The following is an 8,399-nucleotide window of genomic DNA, read 5'->3' on the forward strand; positions in this document are numbered from 1 at the left end:
AATTCTGCAGATGAACAGTAGACACTCGATAGTGTCACGGAAAATATACCGATTGTTACTACTGAAGTTGATGCGAATGTACCAGGTGAAGGAGCGATGGTTGAAATTATATACCCTGCAACAAATATAATTACATTTTGCAACAAAATTGGTGTTGACTCAACATTTCAAAACCATTATTTTGAACGTTTCTTATATTTAAAACAACGAAATGTACAATTTGAATTGATAAAATAGTTTTTTTTTCATTTCAATGTTTGATATGTATTGATACAAATATTTGTATTGTTTAAAGCAACCAAACGGACTTATTGAAACAACAAATTTGTATTTTTGTTTCGATTGTTGTTATGATGAGATCAATAAAACATTTTTTTGATTCAACTTTTTTTCATGTTTGAACCAATAAATTATTCAGAGTTATTTCAACAATTGTTTTATTTAAATTAACAAACATTTTTTATTGAACACTGAACAATTTGATTAATTTGTTGCTTTAACCCTCATTTTATTCGACTTTAATAATTATTTTTCTGCGTGTGCTCACCTAAAAAATGTAGGTGATTAGAACCAAAAAGTGTTGCGTTTACTTTCAGATTTTTCTTTTAATTTTCGGGTAACATTTCCTTTTGGATAATGGCAGTTGGGAAGTTTCTGAATGACGTAAATTGAAGATAGGCGTTTTTTGAAATTCAAGAAGGCGGCTTATGGTTACAACCAAACACTTAAAACCACCGCTAATATAGGTGCCATTTGAAAGGTAGTGTTTATTAGAAGGCAAAAAATGATGATTGGAGCCATTTAAAAATCCAAGATGGTGGATTCCGATTATCACAAAACACTGAAAACCACCATCAGCATGGGTGTCATTTGCAAGGTAGTAATTAGTAGATGGCAAAAATTGATAATAGGGATCTTTAGGGGTGTGCGGGTTAAGGCATTTTCTGATGCATATTAGTACCGTGAGTTAATATCTCAGTCCTTTTTCAATTTTAGGCCCAAAACTATTGAAAAAACATGTTTTAGTTTGTTTCCTTTTACGACAATAACACATCCAAACCCATGCGACTTGCACAGCTCTATAGGTTGCCTTATCAGATCTACCATAGTTTGCAGATGAAACTTGGGATGGCAGGCTGCTAGCTGATTGCAAAAGTACCAGATCATAGACTTTTCTACGGCTCATGTACGTAGACGTCACATGACACAAATACTACTTCACAAGCTGGTGGAAAATAGTAAACAAAGACGGCAAAAGTAAATGGGATTGTTTTCAACCAGTAAGCTGCCCTGGTGTTCGTGAGACTGGCCGACAAGAACTCAATGCCGTGTGGGGTGCTGACCCGGTTGACAATGAGGCGAACGAAATATTTGCAGATACGTCATTTAGTAGAACAACTGTCAGTTTGTTGGTTGAATTTAATTTGGTTTTTTTAAATTTAAAAATCAGAAAAGAATAATTAAGGTTTAAGAATGATATGAGTGTACTCGTGAGGACACCCGCTATCAGTACATATGAAACACTGACATAATTTTTCCAAATTAAAGATCCCGATTGGCGCCATTTTGAGTTCCATGATGGCGACTTCCGGTTACTACAAAATATTGAAAACCATCATCAATATGGGTGTCAATTAAAATGTAGTGTTTAGTAGAAGGCAAAAATTAATGATTGGTGCCATTCCGAAATCCAAGATGGCGGCTTCCGGTTGCCACAAAACACTGAAAATCACACCCAAAATGGTAGGTAGTTATTAGAAGAAGGCGAAAATTGATGATTGGTTCCATTTGGAAAACCAAGATGGCCGCTTTCGGTTATCACAAAACACCGTAAACCACCTTCAATATGGGTGTCATTGGAAAGGTAGTAATTAGTAGAAGGCGAAAATTGACGATTGGAGCCATTTGAAATCCAAGATGGCGGCGTTCGGTTACCACAAAACATCAAAAACCATTATCAATATGGTTGTGATTTGAAAGGTATTGATTAGTAGAAGCCAAAAATCGACGATTGGCGCCATTTTGAAATCTAAGACGATTGACTTGGTTTGTTTGATAGAGCCCATCAAACAAATTTTCATGCAAGAGGTGACAGAATGGGGTCAATGCACTTAAAAAATCGGGGGTAGACTGAATCAGGCACAGACAATATCGGTGGCTGATAATATCGGATCTTCCCTATATTTCTAAGTACTTCGATAGTACCATTAAAAATAACTATGTTTCTAGAATCATCCATTTCGTAAACTAGCATTCGGTGAAATGGAAATCATCGTACTGACGCTCTTCCTTTTTTCAAATCATCTATCTATTGCTTTTAACCCTTTCATTCCCAAAGTTTTTCTTGTGCATGTAGGGTTTCAAAACTATTTTTTCTTGAAAACAGTGATGTTAAGAAACACGAATTCTTTTTTCATAAAGATAGGAGCTTCCCTCGCAGCACTAGAAGCTGCTCAATTTCTACCTTCTAATGGTCAATACAATTCCCCTAGAATATTCGATTTGAAACAGATTTTGCTTAGTGACCGCACCCCACAACCCATAACTCTGGAATCGGAAATCGGATCGAGATGAAATTTAATAGCCATTTAAGGGGATAAAACACCTTTCATTTGAGACCAAGTTTGGTCGAATCTCCGAAAAACCAATCAGACTGTAACTCTTAATTTGGATACTTCCGCCGGGGCTTCCGGAACCGACGATGGTGGCCAATGTGACCAAAGAGACTTTGAATGGCTGTTAGTGACCTAGTACTACAAATCTAAGTAGATGTGGCACCAGTTTGAAAAAGTTTTCACCTTTATACATTCATTACAGAATTTTTTAAAATCAACATTTTCTGCGTGATCGTACTCTTCACTCTGTAACTCCGGAACCGGAAGTCAGATCCATTATAAATTCAATAGCAGCCTACAGGATACACGTTTCATTTGAGACTAAGTTTATGAAAATCGGTTCAGCCATCTCTGAGAAAAGTGAGTGAGATTGTGGTCACATACACACAGAGAATTGACGGACTGAATCGAATGGTATATGTCACTCGAGCCTCCGGGTCTCCGTTGAAAAGACGGTTTTCAGAGCAGTTTTTCTATTGAGAAAGGCAAAACGTAAATCGTACGAACAAGTTATAGCAAATAGTGATACATTTAACACTTTTATAATGAGTGGCTCATGTCCCTTCAGATTTGACCGCACTTACCGCTTGATGACGTCCCAGTTTGATATTTCTTTTGAGTGGTTTGAGAAAACTGAGAAAACGAAAATCGTCAACGCAGGCCTGGATACGGTTAAAGAAATATAAACAAATTTTGGTAGCCTCGCATCGTTTTCCGGAGCAGTTGGATATGTAAGGATATTTATTATTTTAAATCTAGTCCTGTAATTTAATTCTATTAATCGAATCGTATATTTAAAGCATTGTCATCAATACCCCCAGGGTTGCAAAATTGATTCGGTTCTGTGACTCCGAATCTAAAGAATATGGCGTGCGACATCGAAGAATTTATTCCGTGCATTTTAGGTCGTCTTGTTTCAAACACCTATTAAATCTATCTAAAGGGAAAATGTTGCAAAATTACACAAACTAAAAATTAAAAATTGACGCGTTTCGTTTTGCAGATGATGATCGAGTTGCACTTTTTGTTGCCAACGAACGGAAAACAAATAAATAATTGAAGAAATTTTTCTCCTCAAAATATTTGGTAAGTAAATAAGAACAGTTTTGCATGTAATATAAGTTGTTATCAAGGGCGTGGAAACGACATTTATTCACTATTACTTGTGGTTATACTGGAAGATAAACTAATGGCGTTTTCGTTTTTGACTCTGCACTACACCAGTGTAGTCGGTGCTACACTCATTCAAACCTGAGTGTAATCAGTCTATCTCTTTTTTTGCACTACACCTGTGTAGCACCAAGAACAAACGAAAGCGCCATAAGACTAATTTAATTTCTACCACTTTTTATAGATTATTTCTGCTGCCTCTGCACTCCTTGCTGTCGTTCGATTCCGTTCACGTGGCTTCGACGTGCTGCCTCGAGGATCGGCAACTCGTTGGTAGCGAGCCGCGTGGCTTGTTTCGATATTCCACCTGTTGCTATGGGCCTTGGTTGCCTCTAGATGACCTCGCATCTGCGTGGTGACTTCAGGTATGGTTAAGATGATCGGTTGTGGTATAACGTATATATAATAACATTTTTTTTTTCAGGAAACTATTCAGTCATGTCAAACTGAGGCTTCCAATAGTCAACACCGGTGAAACAACGTCATCTCGGTTATTGACTTCAGATACATCGAGCAATACGGAACATTTGAACAAGACTGTAGCTTACCCGAGCTCCGAGCCACTACAATTCCATTTGACTTCAGTCATACCGGCTGGAATATAATATAGAATTCTGGCTGTCTAAGAGACAAGTATTTTAATTGTGCATTCATTTTTATTTGTTTTTTGTTGATGATTAATTCATTTCAAATATATTTGTAGTTGGAACTGTGGCCACATTTGCAATTATGGTGCCACTGACATATGAGCAAGCGTATGGGGGATAGACCACTAGTGAATAATTGTTCTTAAACCTGAGGGGTAACCACCCATATTGATGGTGGTTTTAAGTGTTTTGTTACCAGCCACCATCTTGGATTTCAAAATGGCGCCAATCATCAATTTTCACTTTCTACTAATTACTACCTTTCAAATGACCCTCATATTGATGGTGGTTTTCAGTGTTTTGTGGTAACCGGAAGGCGCCATCTTGGATTTCAAAATGGCACCAATCATCGATTTTTATCTTCTACTAATTACTACCTTTCAAATGACACCCATATTGATGGTGATTTTTAGTGTTTTGTGGTAACCGGAAACCGCCATCTTGGATTTCAAAATGGCACCAATCATCAATCTTTGCCTCCTACTAATTACTAACTTTCAAACGACACCCATATTGATGACGGTTTTCAGAGTTTTATGGTAACAGGAAGCCGCCATCTTGTATTTCAAAATGGTGGCAATCATCAATTTTCGCCTTCTAACAATTACTACCTTTCAAGTGACCCTCATATTTATGGTGGTTTTCAGTATTTTGTGGTAACTGGAAGCCGCCATCTTGGATTTCAAAATGGCACCAATCATCGATTTTTATCTTCTACTAATTACTACTTTTCAAATGACCCTCATATTGATGGTGGTTTTCAGTGTTGTGGTAACCGGAAGGCGCCATCTTGGATTTCAAAATGGCACCAATCATCGATTTTCATCTTCTACTAATTACTACCTTTCAAATGACACCCATATTGACGGTGATTTCTAGTGTTTTGTGGTTACCGGAAACCGCCATCTTGGATTTCAAAATGGCACCAATCATCAATTTTTGCCTTCTACTAATTACTAACTTTCAAATGACACCCATATTTATGGTGGTTTTAAGTGTTTTGTGGTAACGGGAAGCCGCCATCTTGGATTTCAAAATGGCGCCAATCATCAATTTTCGCCTTCTACTAATTACTACCTTTCAAACGACACCCATATTGATGGTGATTTTCAGTGTTTTATGGTAACCGGAAGCCATCATCAATTTTCGTCTTCTAACAATTACTACCTTTCAAATGACCCCCATATTGATGGTGGTTTTCAGTGTTTTGTGGTAACCGGAAGCCGCCATTTTGGATTTCATAATGGCACCAATCATCAATGTTTGCCTTCAACTAATCAATACCTTTCAAATGACACCAATATTTATGGTAGTTTCAAGTGTTTTGTGATAACCGGAAGCCGCCATTTTGGATTTCAAAATGGCACCAATCATCAATTTTCGCCTTCAACTAATCAATACCTTTCAAATGACACCCATATTTATGGTAGTTTCAAGTGTTTTGTGGTAACCGAAAGCCGCCATCTTGAATTTCAAAATGGCGCCAATCATCAATTTACAGCTTCTACGAATGGCTACTTTTCAAATGATACCCATATTGATGGTTGTTCTTAGTGCGAATGCCAAGCATCCATATAATATATATTGGAAGCCTATATTTTGGGTTATCCGAACGTTACAGAAATTTTGGGTTATCCGCTCGTTATAAATTTTGGGTTATGCGCTCAGTACTCAAACTTTGGGTTATCCGCTCTTTACTCAAATTTTGGGTTATCCGCTCAGTACTCAAATTTTCGGTTATCCGCTCAGTACTCAAATTTTGGGTTATCCGCTCAGTACTCAAATGTTGGGTTATCCGCGCGTTACTCAAATGTTTGGTTATCCGCTCGTTACTCAAATTTTGGATTATTTCATCGTTACTTAAACTTTGGGTTACCCGCTCTGTACCCAACGCTTGGGTTATCTGTAACCCAAACTTTGGGTAGTCCTCACACTACCCAAAATTTAAGTTCAAAGCTTGTTACCCAAAAGTGAGGAGATGCACTTTAGTCCATTTTGGGTAGGATTCTACCCAAAATTAGGTAACGGCTGGTAAGCGTGTACGTTATATCTAGGACAACATTACAGAAGGGCGTAAGAGCAAAATATAAACAAACTGGTTTTATGCTTATTATTAAAGCAAATACATTGATTTATCATTGTACATTTAAATAACAATAGAAAACAACATTCTGGACCACTAAAACAAGATTCACAAAAAGGGCTTAATTCAATATTGCTTGAAATAGAATCGTGTTGCTGTTAAGTACCTTTTGTTTACCTACAATTTGCAACAATCATAAACATTTCTCAGACTTGAAGTTCAATCAATAGTGCTTGTTAGGGTCCGCAGTAATCATCCAAGACATTGTATTTATTTGTAATGTCCAAGACATTGTATTTATTTGTAATAAATGTGGCTAAATTTTTAATAATGTTCATTGAAAACATAATGCGTATTAGGCCATAATAATATTTTGGTCTTCGATACGCCCTGCTTTACCGACCTTTTTCAATTTGATAACGTTGATGCGGCTGAAGACAACAGCCTGATTTCAGAACTGTTATGCTGTTAAGCCTTAAGTATATTTTAAGTAAAAATACTCATTTCATCACTTACCATACTATTCATGTGCGACCCGCATCCAAAAATATTGCCTTCAACGAAAGAGTTGTTCAGATAGTTAAATCTACGTTTAGTTTAAGGTGAGTTACATAATATATCTTGTTGTTTACTAGTTCCTTTTTGATTCCTATTCATATTATCGTGGTTGTTAGATCGTACCCAGCAATGTTCAACCGAAATTCCGTTATATCCTGCTACAGAAACAAACGATTCTAACTAGAATCGGCTGTGTCAATGGAGCCGAAATACTAACTAGATCCAACCGGTTTCCGACTCATTTTTCAGTTCGACTTGCTGGATACCTTTGAACGACAGCTAAGGTTACAACTTGGCACAGTTTCACCTCTAGCAAAAACTAAATATAATTATATTCAATCATACGCAACCTCACCTAATTATGTTTCTCCTATAGGTACTACTAGGTGCGCAGCAGAAAGTGCTGTTCATGTCGTCAGCCCTTACACAAGATTGAAACAATATTTTCAAGAGTACAAGACGATTCCCTAGTTGGATAAAATGTGTATCGCACGGATTTTAGTTATAGGTTAATGAACCATCAATCGACAACCCAATCGCATTGATTAACAAAACTTTAAATATGCATCTAATTGTAGCGGCAGCTGAGAGAAATCAAAAACATTAATACTAATTTAAACAAACGCCTCCAACGAAATCTCAGTGCCGGTTTATTGCTGTAGCGGAGATAACGGTAGGAGGTGTTCGATAGAAACCAAAAATGAAGGATCTTAACAGAAGGACTTGGGTAGGAGATCGAAAACGATATGAGAAGTGTAATTCAGGTAAGGTAATTCAAATTTATGGAAAGAAAAATGCTCGGCATGATTTTCATTGGTTTGTAGTTTTCTTTGCAGTGATGCTTTATCAGGAATAATCCCGCACAATATATCACTCGCATACAGTAAGTAAAGTTATTGTGAGCGGCAAAACATCTAATATTGATGGAGATGGCAATTCAATGTGGGAAAATTAGTAAATTCATATGGAAGTAATAATAGATGGACAAATAAAATTTAAACACAGTTTTCATTTTCAAAACATACAAGTGCATTGCCAATACTTTGCATTAGTAAATAAGTTTTCTCCGATTCGGGTTTACCAAATAACTTAAATTTTCTTTTATCGATCTAGATGCAATCTGTTGCTCCGATAGTGACAGCTTAGATTAATAATCAATCGTGGAATATCAAGCGCAATCGCATTGAATCGATTCGATGTTCTTTTTATCTGCGTTGATAGCTCTTTATGATTATGCAAACTAGCTGAGTTCATCGTTGTATCAGGAACTCAGGAACATTTACTTTGTGCTCCCGAGTCCAAATCTGGCTTTAAGCGGTAAGTGAT

The 8,399-nt window shown here is 36.8% G+C and overlaps 2 long non-coding RNA genes across 6 annotated transcripts; both read left to right on the plus strand.

The window, feature by feature from the left end:
- Positions 1–2,695: 2,695 nt before the first annotated feature.
- Positions 2,696–4,649, plus strand: LOC131690673 (uncharacterized). 2 transcript variants are annotated; one of them, XR_009305614.1, is made up of 4 exons: positions 2,696–3,346; positions 3,416–3,701; positions 3,970–4,150; positions 4,210–4,649. It is a non-coding gene; the product is annotated as an uncharacterized LOC131690673 (long non-coding RNA). The 2 variants fall into 2 exon arrangements; XR_009305613.1 differs by having other exon boundaries at positions 2,696–3,701; positions 4,210–4,647.
- Positions 4,650–6,788: 2,139 nt separating this feature from the next.
- On the plus strand, positions 6,789–8,053 carry LOC131690674 (uncharacterized). Of its 4 annotated transcripts, none has more exons than XR_009305617.1 (4): positions 6,789–7,117; positions 7,450–7,581; positions 7,652–7,842; positions 7,898–8,053. It is a non-coding gene; the product is annotated as an uncharacterized LOC131690674 (long non-coding RNA). The 4 variants fall into 4 exon arrangements; XR_009305618.1 differs by having other exon boundaries at positions 7,910–8,053; XR_009305615.1 differs by having other exon boundaries at positions 7,652–7,837.
- Positions 8,054–8,399: the final 346 nt, after the last annotated feature.

Source organism: Topomyia yanbarensis, chromosome 3, assembly GCF_030247195.1.
Source record: "Topomyia yanbarensis strain Yona2022 chromosome 3, ASM3024719v1, whole genome shotgun sequence".
Taxonomy (NCBI): domain Eukaryota; kingdom Metazoa; phylum Arthropoda; class Insecta; order Diptera; family Culicidae; genus Topomyia; species Topomyia yanbarensis.